The sequence below is a fragment of the Corvus cornix genome, chromosome 3, assembly GCF_000738735.6.
Source record: "Corvus cornix cornix isolate S_Up_H32 chromosome 3, ASM73873v5, whole genome shotgun sequence".
NCBI classification, from domain to species: domain Eukaryota; kingdom Metazoa; phylum Chordata; class Aves; order Passeriformes; family Corvidae; genus Corvus; species Corvus cornix.
Window position 1 is genome coordinate 89,577,791 of NC_047056.1, and position 16,517 is coordinate 89,594,307.

At 41.1% G+C, this 16,517-nt stretch overlaps 1 long non-coding RNA gene across 1 annotated transcript; it reads right to left on the reverse strand.

The window, feature by feature from the left end:
- Positions 1 to 10,570: 10,570 nt before the first annotated feature.
- Positions 10,571 to 13,722, reverse strand: LOC109144730. The gene is made up of 3 exons (XR_002045649.2): positions 13,615 to 13,722; positions 12,958 to 13,216; positions 10,571 to 11,260 (listed from the first exon to the last, which is right to left on the reverse strand). It is a non-coding gene; the product is annotated as an uncharacterized LOC109144730 (long non-coding RNA).
- Positions 13,723 to 16,517: the final 2,795 nt, after the last annotated feature.

The window sequence follows — 16,517 nt, forward strand, 5'->3', positions numbered from 1 at the left end:
TAAAACCTATGACCAAGCCTTACAGTGAAAAGATTCATTCCCTAACCAAGAATAGTAAAGAGCAAACAAAATGCACACCAGCTATTTTATATATTTTATATATGTCAAAGTTGCTTCATTGTAATTTTATAACTATTTCCTCCTTCTTCTAAAAAAAGTAATGGCAGCCAGTGTCTGAAAGCAGAATATTCATCTTCTGAGTTTTTTTACACCAGTTTTAGGGTTTTGTATCTTCACTGCATATTAGATGGGGAAGAAAACCCCAGTAAATAGCTACTGAGATTGATTTCTGGAAATGTTATTTAATCTCTGGGGTTTTTTCAGCTCTTAATGCAACATAGCCAGTAGGGAACAGTCACATTTTGTGTTAGTTTATCTGATTCAGGAGAAAAAGTCAGTTCCTAGTGCCGTGAATTTAGCAGGGGATTAGATAAATTACTCCAGTCTGAGTCATCATACCTGTCCTCCATCAGTCTCTGCACACCTTTCAAGCAGGGAGCTGCATGAAATAATCCTGCACCCCTGCACCCCAGTTTCTGCAGTGCCTCCACCCCAGAGCAGGGTGCAGCTGCAGCCACTGGTAACTGCTCCAATCCCATGGTGAGTTCTGCTCTCGCAGAGACAGGAGGAAACAAGGGGCTGAGAAAGTTCTCCTCACCACAGGCACCAAGGAAACATTGCCACTGACAATAAGGAGGAAAAATATGTCTACCTGGACTCATTTGTTTGGAGCTTTGTTTAAAAGGAGCACAAGGCAGATGGGGACAGAATAAGTCTGCACTAAGAAATGTAGTGGGATAGCAAATAAGATGACAACACTGACCTCTGCTCTTCAGGGAGCACAACTACATTCTTACCTAACAGTGTGTCCCTCTAATGATAATATACTGTCAACAGTTCAAAATCACATTAATATAAAAAACAAGTTCTTACCTTCAGTTTAAATGACAAAGCTCTCTATTAAACTGAAATCCTTACTATCTTCTTCCCTGGATATGTATATCTAATTTGCAACTACATTATTTGGGGGATTTAAGCTATAAATGACCCCACCTGATGTTGCAGTACTTTTACCCCCAGAAGGGTGGGAGGGTGAGAAGCAGGTTTGCTTCTGAACCATTGCCAAACACCACAGCACAGCAACTTCAGTACCTGATCAGGCAAAACCTCTTTTAAAAGGCAATAGTTATTTACACAGACAGTGAAGAGCCGAGAGATCAGAGCTCTGTTGTGTGGCACAGCCACAAGAAATTACACCGTGTCTCTTTGCTCAAAGATGAAGAGCAGCACTTACAGAAACCACAGCAAAACTGTGGTTTCTGTAAGTCATCCTCTATCCATCACAACATCTGCAGCTACCTTTGCAAGGCAGGCGAGACAATGATAAATATGGCATGAGGGCACTGAAGTGTGTCTTTTTCCTGAACCACAAATAAAGCTGACTGCAGGATCTGCCTCCCCAGAAATATACATCGAGGAGAAATCCAGGGAAACAAAGGGAGCTGGTTAATTGAGTGATGCCCACATCACACAACAGACATGATCCTACAGAATGGAGCATGCAGTCCCAATCTGGCACTGTTTACAAACACGATGCAACTGGCACCATTTCAATATTGTTGTAACAGGTGAGAACACATACAGCCTGGGGAGGAAATAGCATTTTTATTGACTGACAGATTGTGGTACTACATTACATTGAACATCCCAATAAATATGAAGTGAGCCTTGCCTAAAATATGGCACTGCACCTTGCAAAGGTTAGCAGTGCAGTGGTCATTTTATCAAGGTTGAGGTTGTCTTGCAAAGCTTTGCTTTGTTGGTTATGAAGGTAAATAAATAAGTGAATTCAAATTGTATCTCAAATCTTAGGTCTGCCTACCTAGAGCAGGTACAGATATGCTTTTATCAGCTTAATTGGGCTGTTTGAGGAAATAGGGTAACAAAAGCAGAATCTCTATCAGTATCTCTGCTGCAGGGCTCAGCAGACACACGCTGCCAGCACAGCTGCTGCTTCCACGATCAATCACCCCCACCACAAGCTGCATGAGTGTATGTACACACAGTCAATGTGTGTCTGCAGGTACATATCCTCACTCTCAAGTCTGGTTCCAGCTGTGGCCTTCAACTCTTTCTGGAGCACAAACAGAACTCTTTCTGGAGCACAAACAGTCCTCAGCAGCTGCTGGCAGTACCAGCAGTCACCCCACTGCCACTTCCCTTCAGGCCGCGCCTCTGGCCTGCCTAGAACCAGGCTGAGGAAATACAAAGTGGATAAAAAGTTCTTAGGCACAAATTTGACACTTAAGATTTTTCAGAGATCTGAATTACATCTCTGCTAATTATACAGCTAGTTTTTCTCACTCTGACAACTTCATGACTGACATTTCTTTGCCTCAGATTTCTGCACTGATGTTCCACCCCTACAGCAACCAGTGCTCAAGTACTCATTGAGTATCATTACTCATCAAATACCATAGCGAGTAAATGTTCTGTGTTGCTACAACCAAGGCTTGAAGGCTCCATTGTTCCATGAGAGATTTTATCACATAAAGAGCTTCAAGGGACTGTGTAGACTGGCCAGATAAGTCTGGATGGAATGACTTTCTTGTCTTGCAAAAAGATTTCAAAGGTCTCAGGTCTGGGTTTTTTTCATGCACCTTGATGAAAAGTGATTTGGAAAAAAACTAGAGGTCATATATTTTTCAGAAATTACTTCTATACCTGTCAGAACATGTATCCCAAATTAGAAAGATGTGAATTAAATCCCCCTTCTGGTTCTTTCAGAACACGAATTTCCTTCAAAAACCATTCCCTCTGAGAAAGACATTTCACAAATAAGTTTAAAAAAATAAATTTGCAAGTTTCTTATGTTTCTGACATTAAAATTTTGCTCTGGACTATCGGACAAAGAGGAAAATCATAGCAACTCACATTTAGGTTAGAAACATCTATATTTAAACTAATCTTTCACTGAAAGAAGACAGCCTCAAGTGCAGACAGAGCTGACCATTTCATCACCTGCCTCTGCTCATGTATGATGGTGGGTGGCCTAAAACCTGTCCATTCCTGTCCCTCAAACAGCAGCACAAGAAGAAAGCTCTTAAAAGCCTCGACCTCCCCTCCCATGCCACTTGTGCCTTCCGTGAATCCAAAGTCTGGCTGTTCCTCCCCTGAACGACAATGCTGATATCAGCTTCTACAGCTGAGCAGCTCAGAGCCAGCCTTGGCTCCTAACCGGCCAGGCAGACCTTGAGTCTGCCAGGAATTTTGCTGAAACACTAATGAATGAAAAACTGGAGATATTTCTCCTGCTTGTTATGTCAGCAGCATGCACGTGGGCCCTGCAAACACTAAGGAGCAATAAGAAAACATCAGCAGAGTATTCACACATCTGTCACTCCACCTCTTTAGACACTGCAAGCTACTGGTGCTAGCAAAAGTTTCACAGGCTCTCCTGGGTTCATAAATCTTGGGGCCTATGTAACCCTAAGTATCCCTTAAACTCTACCTTACGTTTGGACAGACCCAGCACGGCATTTCTTTCATGAAATGCACGTTACACAGAGCCACAGGTAAGACTCCTTGGATGAAGCACAGTTGGAACGTGTTCTGGGGAAGTAAATATTTCACCACTAATTATGACGCTGCTCAGGAACAAGGACGGAGAACATCAATATTTAGACAACTAAAGAAAACATATTTGCTACACACGAACACCCTTGTTCAGCTATAGCCAGTAATTTCTCCAGAGCTTGGGGCTTTGGTAGCAAATGGATGAGTGGAGAGTGGGATCAGAAAATAAATCACTGCCTGGGAAGCTCCTCTCTTAAGCAGAATACACTGATATTTCTTACAGGAGAGAAAAATGCTTACTTGGCTTCACCTATGACACAGGTAAGCCTGGTGGGAGCAAACAGCAGAAGGAATACCCTGCCTCAGGTGTCACGCTGTGCCGTGCAGCTCACACTCCATCCATGGTCATCATTGCTCTTCGTTTTCAGAAGCCTGCACATTCTAGAAGAAACAGGCTGTTTCCACTAATAAAACCCCTACAATGTGTTAAACTGATGGAAAGCATGAAAATGTGCATGGAAAAGTAGGGGGGAGGATTCCCAAAAGTGGTTTTCAGTTTTAATTTCTTCCATAGTCTGAAGAAAAGCTAACCCATATTATCTCTGCAGTTGCGTCAGCCAGTTTATGTTCTTAAAATTCATGGAAATAATAATTTTCAAAACAGCATTTAAAGGCCACATTGTATTCCAAGCCTTTTTTTAATTACGAGACAGAAAAATCAGCAGATCAAGCTAGAAGGAGCCAAAACTCACAGAAGTTTTAAGATATCTCCAGCATATCCAGAAGGATTTGGTCCAGAGTTTGCCTTGTAGTCTAATACCCTAAAGGCTTCTGGCAATGACAGAGTACAGTTTCTCTTTTTTCATAGTGAGAGTCACATGAATTGATAAATATTGCCTCATTTGAAAGCTGGGTGCTTAGTCCCTGGTTCTAATAACACTCGGCAGACTTACGACTGATTAATTGACAGGCATTTGGGATACCTAGGGATGAGTATCAACAACAAAGTGAAATGTCAGCAAGTGAGTGAAATATATTGCAAGGCTTGTGTGGATTATGAGAAGCTGTATTCTCAAACAAGAGAATGAAGTCAAGGGATAAGCAAGTGTAGAATCAGAGCATGCAGCAGGATAGTGATAATTAAGTCCAGAGAGATCATTTTATAAACATAGATTTTATGGCTTTACTCAGATGCTCATCTTTTTTTGTATAACTATTGAATGAGTGCTTCGGTGGCTCGATGCCACGTTTATTCCACAGGGTCCCTCGTGGAGACGCTCAGGCAGTGCTCTGCCAGCACCTACACGTGCCCACGATCTCACCTTCGCAGGCGGTCGCGAACAGCCCCTCACACACAGTCTGTGCACGAACCGGAGACAGGGAGGCGAGAGGGGTTCTCTGCATGCGATTCCAAGGTGTTCAATGGCTACACACCCGAAGGGAACAGAGGTAAGAAGAACACAAGACCAAAAGCCCACACCAGCTTTATCCCGAAAACTCCCAAAGGCGGGCAGAGCATCCAAAACCAATGGTCTGAGGGCCAGGGGGCAGAGGCAAGGGTGAGTGACATAACAGGGGCCAGTGGGAAAAGGGATGGGAGGGGGGACAGGGCCAGTGACCAGCAGAATCTAGACAAAGGAAGAACTTTCTGGCACGGTGTTGTAGGGGGAGATCACTTTTAGGGCAACTTGGGGGGTGTAAAGTGGACTTAGCCACCGCAACATACAACCAGTAGGTTTATTCAAAGATCATGTTGGTAATCAACTCAAGTAAAAGTGGCAACATGAGGAGAAAAGGGGCTGCATAGTGGAATGGTTAGGTTGAAGAAAAGCAAAATTACAGTCTCCCTGCTGCCTGCTAATGATTAACGACCTCAAATGTGATCCATAGAGGGCTCCAAAAGAAGCTGTCTTTTGAAGTTCAAGAAGTTTCACATCTGTTATGTTCATTTACAGACATAATTGTGACCAAATTCGTATCTAAAAAAACATTTTGTCTGTCATTTTGGGCTCAATTTGCAATCCTTTTCAGTAAATATATATATATATATATCAGCAAGTAAGCGATAATCGATAATGTCCCTTAGGTTAAAATTGTGATGTCAGTGTCACCCAGAAAACAAGATGTGTTAATTGCCCAGCTGCAGTGCCATGAAAATAAACACATCTATTTATGGGAATTACCTGTTCTTACGTACCTGTTACTGGGTGTCCCATAAGCAACATTTTACTTTTATAATGAGGCTAGCCCAAAAAGAAAATTAAACAAAATAAAATGTTTCATATTTCACCACAGAGTTTTGCTGGAACAACTGTGCGTGGCTTTGGGAGGGGGCAGGAGAAAAGCATGGTGATAATTGCTGCGAATATCCAGTGTTAAACCACCATTCCTTGAGATGCCTGGTTTCCCAGCTGTTCCCCAGGCACAATACTGTGCGATCAGTGCTCCACACTGCATGTATAAATGAAATTATGGGCTTCCAATTTGCAGCCTCCAAACCCCTAAGGAGTCCATGGAGTGATTTTAAGATGTCCAAGACAGGGGATTACAAAAGCAAGCTCCTATGCTCTCTATATAGTTTGGGAAGGAAGTTTTTTGGTCCACAAATTGCTAGAAATTGAAATTCTCTAAGTAAAGTCTTTAAACAGGCTAATGGGAATGATAACTACAATCACAAGGCGTGACCTGTCGTCTCATAAGACCGGCACAAGCGACTGTGCCATCAGAGGCTCCCTCAGCCTTTCTGCTGCAAACACCAAGCCAGAACCTGAGAAGCCTTTGTAAAAGACATTCCGTTAAAAGGTGTGCCCAAAACTTATAATTTCAAGAGATGAGAATTTCCCTACCTCCATAACTTTTCAATAATAATAATAATAGACAGAGGCATACACAGTTTGCACAAAGCACTTCAGTCTTTGGGTTTCGTAAGCTTAGAATCAACTGGAAAATTGAAAAGAAGATTCAGTGTAGTGAGAGCTTACAACTAGAACTATCATAAATTACAATGAGAATACATGTGTATTCATTTTAAAAATTGTAAAGTCTGATCTCACATTTAAGCTATTGTTTCATTATAACGGCTTTTAACTACCTATAATTACATATTGGTTACTATTGTTCAGACCATTTTATATGAACACATAAGGCAAATGCTCAGAAATAAATCCCAGACACTGATTATTTTTAATAGTGCAATGCTTCTTCTGTTGTAATTACTTGGGTACAATGACTATTAACCTATTCAGCATTCCTAGAGAAATTTAAGTCAAAAGCAATCTGATTTACTTTAAGGTAAGGGCTTCCCATCTCTGCTTTCTCTCCCCCTTCTCTGCTCAAATAAATATAAATGCATGTTAGCTACACAGAGAATCAATGAAATTATATTAAATTTTCAATTCAGCCAAGTGTCTGCAAATTCAACTAATTATTTATATTTTCAGTCCTGTTGGTGCTGCGGTTGTTGTAAAGATCAACAGGCCATCTCTTTAATGTAACCAGTATCTGAGGTTTTTACATGTCTGTTTCATTAAATTTGAAACATTTTGTGGCCTAGTTAAGTGGTGTAGACAGTTTTCTAATATTTACTGGAAATTGTGAAAAACTATTTGGTCTCCTGAAATGCATTTTATAAAGTAGTATATTTTCAGTAGGTGCCAATAGTTTAGTACACATGCTTTAAAAATATTTGGATGTTTGGAAAACCATTACTGACTGAGTTTACTTCCCATAGGACTTCTGTGAAAAGCTTTGGTGGAGGTTGGAGAGCAGCAGGTTCTTTCAGACTCCACACAGCAGGCCCTGCTCCAGGAAACTGTGCAAAGTACCCCCAAAATAACATCATTCTCCCTATTCCAACTGTAAGAAAGCAATTAGCTTGATGTTAGCAAATCCTGACTGGGACAAGAAAAGCCCACCCAGAGACAATGGGCAATGAATTTCAATCTGTAATATGGCAAACATTGGTGGAAATACTTCAAAATCAACATGAATCCTCAAGGAAAAGTGTTTGCTGCAAAGACCTGCCTTCTGCGGTTGCTACACACCCCGCAACATTTATCAGAGGAGTGCAGGTAACAACCTCACTTCTCCTTGGCAGACATGCTGCCTCTGTGAACTCAGCTTAAAAATGTACGTTACTCATTTCCACTTTAAAAGTGTCCATTATTAGCAAAAATGACATATTGGTAGAGAGAGAAACTGATCTGCAAAATTATTTTCAGGGATTTCAGCAGAGCAATTAGGGGAATTTCTGGACTACAAAGACTGTACTGTGTAACATGAGATTTCATCTTGACTGATAGACCTGTCAGGATTTCCATACAAAAATACAGCTGTGTTTCCCTCCTTGCCACCCCACCTTTTAATGAGTTATATGTGACATTTTCTTCTTTCCTGTATTTCTTATTAGCACCTTACCCAGCTTTAATCCATTTTAATCCTTCTGTTGTCCCACTGAGCAGAACAGATGTCCAGCATGACAGGAGAAAAAGGGACAAGCTGATGCCATATCTACAGGACTCAGGAGCCACCAAACAGAAATGCAAACCAAATTAAACCTCTAAAACATACCAAGTGCTCACTGGGCAGGGGGAAGCAAGGCTAACCAATTTTAAGTTCTGGTACATCATGCCATGTGGTACATACCCTGCGTTAGAAGGTCCTTAAAGATCTTCTAGTTCCAACACACCTGTTGCACTGGAACACCTTTCACTGGATTGGGTTGCTCAGAGATCCATCCAACCAGGCCTTGAACATTCCCAGGGATGGGGCATCAACAAGTTCTCTGGGCAACCTGTTCCAGTGCCTCACCACCCTCACAGTAAAGAATTTCTCCCTAATATCTAATCTAAACCGCTCTCTTTCAGTTTGAAACCATTCCCCATTGTCCTGTTACTATGTGTCCTTTAAAAAGTCCCTCTCCATCTTTCCTGTAGGTTCCCTTCAGATTCAAAGGCCACAATTATGTCACCCCAAAGCCTTCTCTTTTCCAGGCTGAACACACCCAATTAGCCTTTCCTCATAGGAGAGGTGCTCCATGCCTCTGATCATCTTGGTGGCCTCCTCTGGACTCACTCCAACAGGTCAATGCCCTCCCTGTTCTGGGGACCCCAGAGCTGGAAGCAGTGTTCCAGTTCCTTCTGACTGCATGGATGATGCTGCTCCTGATGTGAGTTCACTCTTCAGTTCTGCTGTTTGCTGTAATAGTCAGTTCAGACACAGCCATGCCAGCTGCACTGGGAGGGAACACAAGCACGCATAAACAGAACATTCAAAATAATTAGATACCCACGACACTGCAAATAACTTAAATAGGGGTTTTCACACTCTGAAGAGTGGGATGGAGCTGCTCATGGCAGATTTTTTGTGGCTGCATCTGAACTGACTATTATAGCAAACAGCAGAACAGAAGAGTGAACCCGAAGCTGGAGGAGCCTGGCACCATCCATGCAGTCAGAAGGAAGATTTCATTTTTTACCTTATGTATGCTGTACTGCAGCGCTTACACACAGACCACACCCAGCCCTGAAGGCTGAAGCAGAGGTTATGTTGTGATAGAGGAGTGGGAACAGTTCCAGGTGCACTGCTGGAAGCACAAGGATTTGAAGGTAGTATCAAATGGTAGATGGAAATCTAGCATCACTGGATCAACATGAAATCCAGAACACAACAGAATTAGCACCTAGGAGTGTCCCAAACACCCAGAACTTTTAGCATCAGTATGCTAGAGAAGGCTACCTGAAATATTTTTTCCCATTATAATCCAAAGATTTTGCTCAGATAAAATACACCTTTACAAATCATGTGCCTGAAAAGAGAATTTTCATCATTGCTCATTGTCATTGCAGGCAAGCTTGGAGAAACCAGATGAGACACTCTTCTCCACATGCTACACTGGAGGAGATACAACACATGTGGTATAGACTGATGCAAATGGGCCAGAACTGGGGTAAGGAGTGATGGTTCCCTCCACCTCACAGGTGAGGAAGGTAGACAACTTGCCACAAATCACCAGGGAAATTCAGGGCCACATCTCAAATTGAACATAAACTGTCCCAGGCTCTGCAGCATGATTTCTGCGTGGCAAGAAAGGAGATGTTCAGTGGGACAGCCCCAAGAGCAGCAGTGGGGCAGTGCCTGCTAGGCCAACATGAATCTGATACATTTATTAGGAGGGGAAAATAAATCAGTGAATAAATTCACTCTTGTCCCAACATATAAGGGTGTCCCCATAAAAAAGTGTCCCTGCCCACTGCTGGCATATCACAGAGAGATTAAGGGTTTAGTGGAGCAGAAAAAGATGGTGTCAACAGCAAAATCTGTTACTGCAGCTGTACCTCTTCAGAGCATTAAACTGCAAATTGGGTATTTGCACCCTTCTCCACAATTTCGTGGGAGACCACACTAAGGATACAAGAGAAGTCCAGATACAGGCTCAGCCCTGCCAAAACTTCATTGTAAATGGAGAGAGGGGTTTGCAATCAGCTTGTAAATCTGGAAATATTTGGCGTTAGGCTCATGTCTGTCATTAAACTGTGGCAGTTTCTGGTAAGCAGGCAAGACTATGTTTTTCTCATAACTTACCGGTCTTGCCATCATCTTCCAGTTCACTAAGGCAAAATCCTATTCTACCTACCTCTGATGGCATGTGAGCCTTCTCTTTCAGGCAGGATTACCCAGCTAGTCCCTATTTACAATCCTTTATCATGCAAGCTGGATACTGTACCTGCTTGCACATCCTGAAGATGTGACTCTTCAGTTTTTCATTATTGTCTCTGAAAACCATTCTGTAACCTTTTGTAATGCAGGTAGATAAAACTGTTCTCTCCCTCCAGGCCCTATAGTATTTTAATTTTTCAAATCTTGAGTAAAGCAAATAAAAAATCATATTAAGTGACTCTTTTTACTGCTGTTCATACCTAAGATATACCATTTTGTGGTGCATTAATAAGAAATAGGTATGCCAGAACAAAGAATTACTAAGCTTCACCCACAGTGCATTGTAACAAAGCATTTATTTCTGGCTGTATTCAGCCACCACCTGTGGCTCACAGTGCGTCCTGACAACTGCCACTGGTGTGTGACCTCCTGAGCAGTCCTCCTTAGCACAGTTTCCTAGCCTATCATTTCCCAAAAAGAAATTACTATGGAACAGCTCCCAAATGAGCACCTCTCCCTGCAACTCAAATTCAGGGGATGAGGCAAGAGACAGAACATCTGCCAGAGAACTGGAGATTTTGTATGTTGATCAGCAGTGGAGAGCAAATAAACCATGTTCTGAAAATAGAAAATTGACTTCCTCCAAATGAGGAGAGATTATAAGCATCTATGCTTACTCTGAAAAGGAAAAGCAAGTGACTGACTCTGCATGCAAGAGTATGCAAGTCAAAGGCAAGGTAAATTCCCAGCCTCTATACTGTTCAGCAGGCAGAGGAAATGCTCCCTTTCCCACAAAGGCTGAGGTTTCTGGATGATGGAAACACTATCCCTTCAGTGTAGGCATTACTTCAAGGAGAAAAGTAAAAAATAAAAAAATAAAATAAATTGCCTTTCTGACTTTTTTTGGTTGGCTCTTGGATGCTGTGTCCTTGGAACTGAAAGCTCAAATGTGACTGCAGAAACAGAATTTTTCTTCTTTCTTCTTCAGTCATTTGTCAAAAACAAATGCATTTGCTTATTGATCTACCTGTAGAGAAACACAAAGAAATACTTCAAATATCCATTCCAAATCAGAAACAAAAGGTAAAAGCCAAACAACTGGGTGCCTGCTCAAGGGTCATAAATTTCTTTATGCAACTCTGTTTCTCTAACAAGCTTCTTTTCCTGAAAGTACTTTTTAAACTTGAAAAAAAATTCTCTACTTTAAAGCAATTCTGGAATGGCAGAAAATAATTGATCAGAGTACTGTTTTGAACATGTTTCAAGTGTTCATCATGAAGTTTCCTGAATGTATTTGACTGGTACCTCTGGAAATAAAAACTAGGGCTTGAAAGGGAACAGAATATGCTGGCTGTTTCACTCCAAACACATCTCTTAAGCCTCACACAAAGGAACATATCTAGAGTGGGGAAGACAGCTCTGTCATTATGTCAAAGATGAATAAAATACCCAGGTATACATTTTGGATTTTCAAGTATTGAAAAACTATTTGTCATTAATTATTAGGCTGCATGTAGAAAGAGAAATTAACAGAAAAAGGGGTTCTCTTATTCCCTAGTCAACCAAATCTGTCAAGCAAAAGTTATTTTCATAGATTTTTTTGTCTGTGTAGTAATTTTGTATATTACAAATTGTTAACAGTTAGTTATGATTATAAAATAATTCTTAAAATATGAAACAGATCCGTTTTATGGCATCAATCCAAAATCATTTGGTGCAGCACATAAGCTAGTATATGAAATTTGCTGAAGCCAGGGTTTCACTCCAGCTATAAAATCACAAGACTAGAATACAAAACAGACCATTCAAATACAAAGACATTTATGAACCTTAACTACCTGTGTTTAGAGACTATGAGATCAGCGATGCTCGGAACAAGAGGAAGTGTTTACAAAGTATACGCAGTCCTATTCTTTGATCAATCCATAATAATAAAAATACTTTATATTTGGAGTATTTCATCCAGTCTTCAAGATCTCTCATAGAGGAGTACAATGATAAAACATGGGGCTGGCTTTGTCTTTCACAACACTGAAATCAATCAAGTAACTGTATGCAGTCCAGAGGGATGATAAATCATGTTTGTCACACCTACAACCAATTTTCTGGGGGGGGGGGGGGGGGGGGGGGGGAGGAAATCTAGCAATTTAGAGGAGCCTAGATGCCTTATATTTATTCTTCCCTGAAAGCCAGAAGTGAAGACAGAATGCATCTCTCCTTTATCTTCTTTTTTTTTTTTTTTAATTAATAAACATCTTTGTAAATAGAGCCTTTCTATTTAGAGCTACATTTCTTACTACAGCTGAAGCTTCTGCTTGAGGCAGAAGCTATTTGAAATGTTTGAAACAGCACTCTGGGCTCCATGTAGTGACCTAGACTGTACTTCATAAAATGAAGTTATATTAATCTCAGCATTTATCAGGAAGCATGAAAAAGGTTAAAATGCCTTAGATTTTTTATGAAGAACAATATCATGAAAAATCCTTCCTATTATATCTGTTTAATTTACTATCTCCTTCTACAAATATATTCTAGTTACAAGATGTTTGTTTTCTTTATTGTTAAATCCCAGACAATATGAGATTTTAAATTAGAAAAAATACATGCTGTTGTGAGCTCTTAGTTGCAGAATTACTTGTTTCCGCTAGATCTCCTAGATACATCACTGAGCTATATAATCCTAATAAATATTCAAGCAGGTCAGTCTCAAATACAGATGCTTACCAGGCAGATGATGTTTCTCGAGCTAAGAAAACACAGGAGAGTAATTTTCTCTGCATCATCTCCAGCCACCTTTGGTTACCCCCAGCCAAAATTAACAGGCACACAGAAGCATTCATGCAGGTTCAACATGAGAGGTGAACTTGTGCCTCTGGGTGTGCCGTGAGACTCATTAGTTGCACTGCAACAGTGACCAAACAAGTCTCCGGAGCGCTGGGACTGAAAACACAACCTGAAGTCCGGGGTAGAAATAAACCACATACTAAAAAGACACAAGAATAAGAAATATGAAATGCACAGAAGAACATCTGTGTGCAGAAATATCAAACACAGTAAGACTTCTGTTCAGATAAACAAGGACAGCTAGAACGTGCTATTTTGAGAAGGTGAAAGTAACAGCAGTTGTTTCTCATCATACAACATAATGATATGATCAGGCACCCAGCTTAAAAAAAGAAACATTTTTTCATGTAATCAAAATCACATCATGGAAACACAAGAATGCCAAGGAAAAAATATAAGTTACTTCAAAAAACTGCTTTAAAATTCACGGACTACCCAGAAAACAATCACTGCCCACTTGTTTCCTTCCTTTCCTAAGCATCCAATGAGTTGCAGCTGCCAGGGATGAGGTATGAATTAGAAAGATATAGGACTCACTCAGCTTCATCAGGTAGCAAAAATTCATTTCAATTCAAAATGCTCAGTGACTACAAAGCAGCAGCAACAGCAATGAAAATTTAAGATTAGCCCATTGTCATAGGTTAGCAAGCATAGTCCCGGAAGGGATGTCCTTGCTAAGGGGTGCTGACAGCTTCCTCTGGGACCTGACAGAACCTATCAGCTGGCCAGTTTGAATATGGACAATTCTCTAAGCCACTTAAAGTTGTGACCGCCTCTGTGATCCACACTTAAGAATAGACAAACTCCCCCTCCAAGCTCTCTCTCGTTTCCGGCGCTGGCACAGGTGGCTGCGGGCCCCATGTGGGGACCAGCAGGCCCAGCCAGGCCCTGCTTGGGCCAGGCCGGGACGGGCCACGGCCATCCTGAAGCCATGGACCTGTTCCAGCCATGGAACCCCCCCACTGCCTTGCCGTGGGCAGCCGGAGCGGCTCGGCTCTCCCCCCTCTCCACTGCGATAAGAAAAATTCAACATTCCAGCTGCAAAGCTGCAAGGCCGAGGTGAGATTAACCCTTTTATTGCTGTGAAGAGCTGAAAACCTGAGGGAAGAGAGAGAGGAGATGCTTAAAGCTGAAATTCTGTTGTGAAGCTATGATATATCAGAGTATCCCGTTGTAATTTCATGAAGATATGGGGGGTGGAGTGTTCAACTCGTAAGCAAAAGCACCTGCGCTGAGATAGGCAGATGCTGACGCAGCAGTAATTTCATGAGAAGTTTTGGACAGGGAGAGATGAACCAGATGAGGACTTTTGCTCCAAATGGGAAAGGAGAAAACCTCAGTTCCTAGAGATGCTCCCAGAGATAGTCCTAACAATGAAGATGATGAAGACCCTTTGCTCCCAGGGAAGGAGAAGGGCCTCTGTTTTTGTTTCTGAACGTCTCAACCTTAAAATTGTACCCCAAAAAACTTCAAGAGTGGACCCTCGAAAGCAGTTGCGGGAAAAGCTGCAAGTCGGGGGAAGGGACTCACATGCAGGCAGAGAGACTCCTCTTCCTAAATGGACTGAACAATATTTGGAAGTGGGCGGCTGTCTCGTTGTGATAAGGTTTTCATAGCATGAGCAAGAAGAGACTTCTCTTTCTAAATGGACTGAACAAGGTTATTATGGAAGTGGTAAACAGACTGAACATCTCAAGGGTTGTCTTTTTACATTGTCAGTGGGAGAAGGGAGGAAGGTGGGGGGAGGAGGAGAGTTCTGAAGGTGGTATGATTTTTTTTTTTTCCTTCTTTTAGGTCTGTTAATAAACTTCTTTATATTCTTTCAAGTTTGGTGCCTGCTTTGCATTTCTCCTAATTCTTATCTCACAGAAGATAAACAGTAATGAGTATTTTGGACCAAACCACTACACCCATCAGAAAAAACAATATACAGAATAGGCAATAAACATATATCAAGCTTGTTACTGCCATTCTATGCGATGAGAATTAGGGCTGGGATTGAGAGATTCCAAGTAGCTCCAGTACTTCACACCTAAATTACAGAGCTACTCTCTAACCAAAGGTCTTTAAAAACAGAAGGTACCATGACTAGGTTGTGTGCATTTACTTATTTTTATTTGGACTGAAACAAGCAAAGAAATCCAGGTTCTAGGTGCCCTTGTGATCACTCATAAATGCAGTTCAGTGCACTAAACCCCAACACATTAAAATAATCTTTATAAATAATTATGAGCTGACACCTAAGAGCTAACATGGCTGAAATGACAAATCAGAAATGTCATCTCATGATATGTTAGCCCAGTGTCACTCAAAGCCAAGGTATTTTAACTCATATCAAATTGCAATTGCCAGCTACTGCGGACTTTTCTTTCCTTGAACAAGGTGTGGCTGAAAGGCCTGCCAAGAGAAACCTGCCTCTAAAGCATTTCTTTTGGAGCAATCTATAAACCTTCTGCATGTGCCATTAATGTTGGACATTGGGCAGGGCTGCTGCATGTCAAGGTGCTTCCATGGTGGAAATGAATGCTTCCACACCCTGCTTTGGAAAATACACCAGGCTAATAAAAATGTCTATTATAAGCTGAGAAAAATATCACAAAGCTGAATGAAAGAGACTTGGAAAACATCAGAAACAAGACCTGGACTGTTCTGTCTCCAAAAGTTCCAGGCAAAGGAACAGGTAAAGCTTTCTGAACACTGAGAAGAGGAACAGCATGACTAAAGGCCTTATCAGACACCAAAGCACCCTTCTCATAGACATATATGAGAAACAGACACATTCCAGTGCCTTTTGTTATCATTGCAATGCCATATCAATAATCCAGAATTGAGTCAGAAAGTGAAAACTCCTGTTCATACAAGAGCTTCTGCATTGTCAAAGATCCTGAAAAAGTTTGTGTACAGCAAGAGAACACAGACAGCAAGGGAGGCACAGACTTCATCTCAGGGTTAATTTGCATATAATTTAATTTCATGTATTTTCTTACTTTTTATTCATTGATTTCAAATCCTTCCTCAGTATCCAATTGCCAGCTCGTATTGGATAGGCAAGTGGCCAGCTGAGACTATGGACATAATCAACATCTATTTTAACAACCCACCTCAAACCTTCAGTTTATTCAACACATAAATATAAAAATATCTCTGGTCACAGTCCTTTCCATTTTATATTTTTATCATCTTCCCCTCATATTTGTTACATTCACTCATCACATCATCTCATAATTTAAACTATAAACTGTTAGGGACAAAAAATGTTCTGTCTTCCATATTCTTATGCAATGAGACCACAAACAGTGAGACCCTGACGCAATAGCTCCTTTGGAAATCAATACATGTAATAATGTTATTATATCCTTCCAACCATTTCTTTATCATTTTGAAGTATGTTTTTTGCTATGTATTTTTAGGACTAGTAATGGAAGCTGCTCTCTGATTTG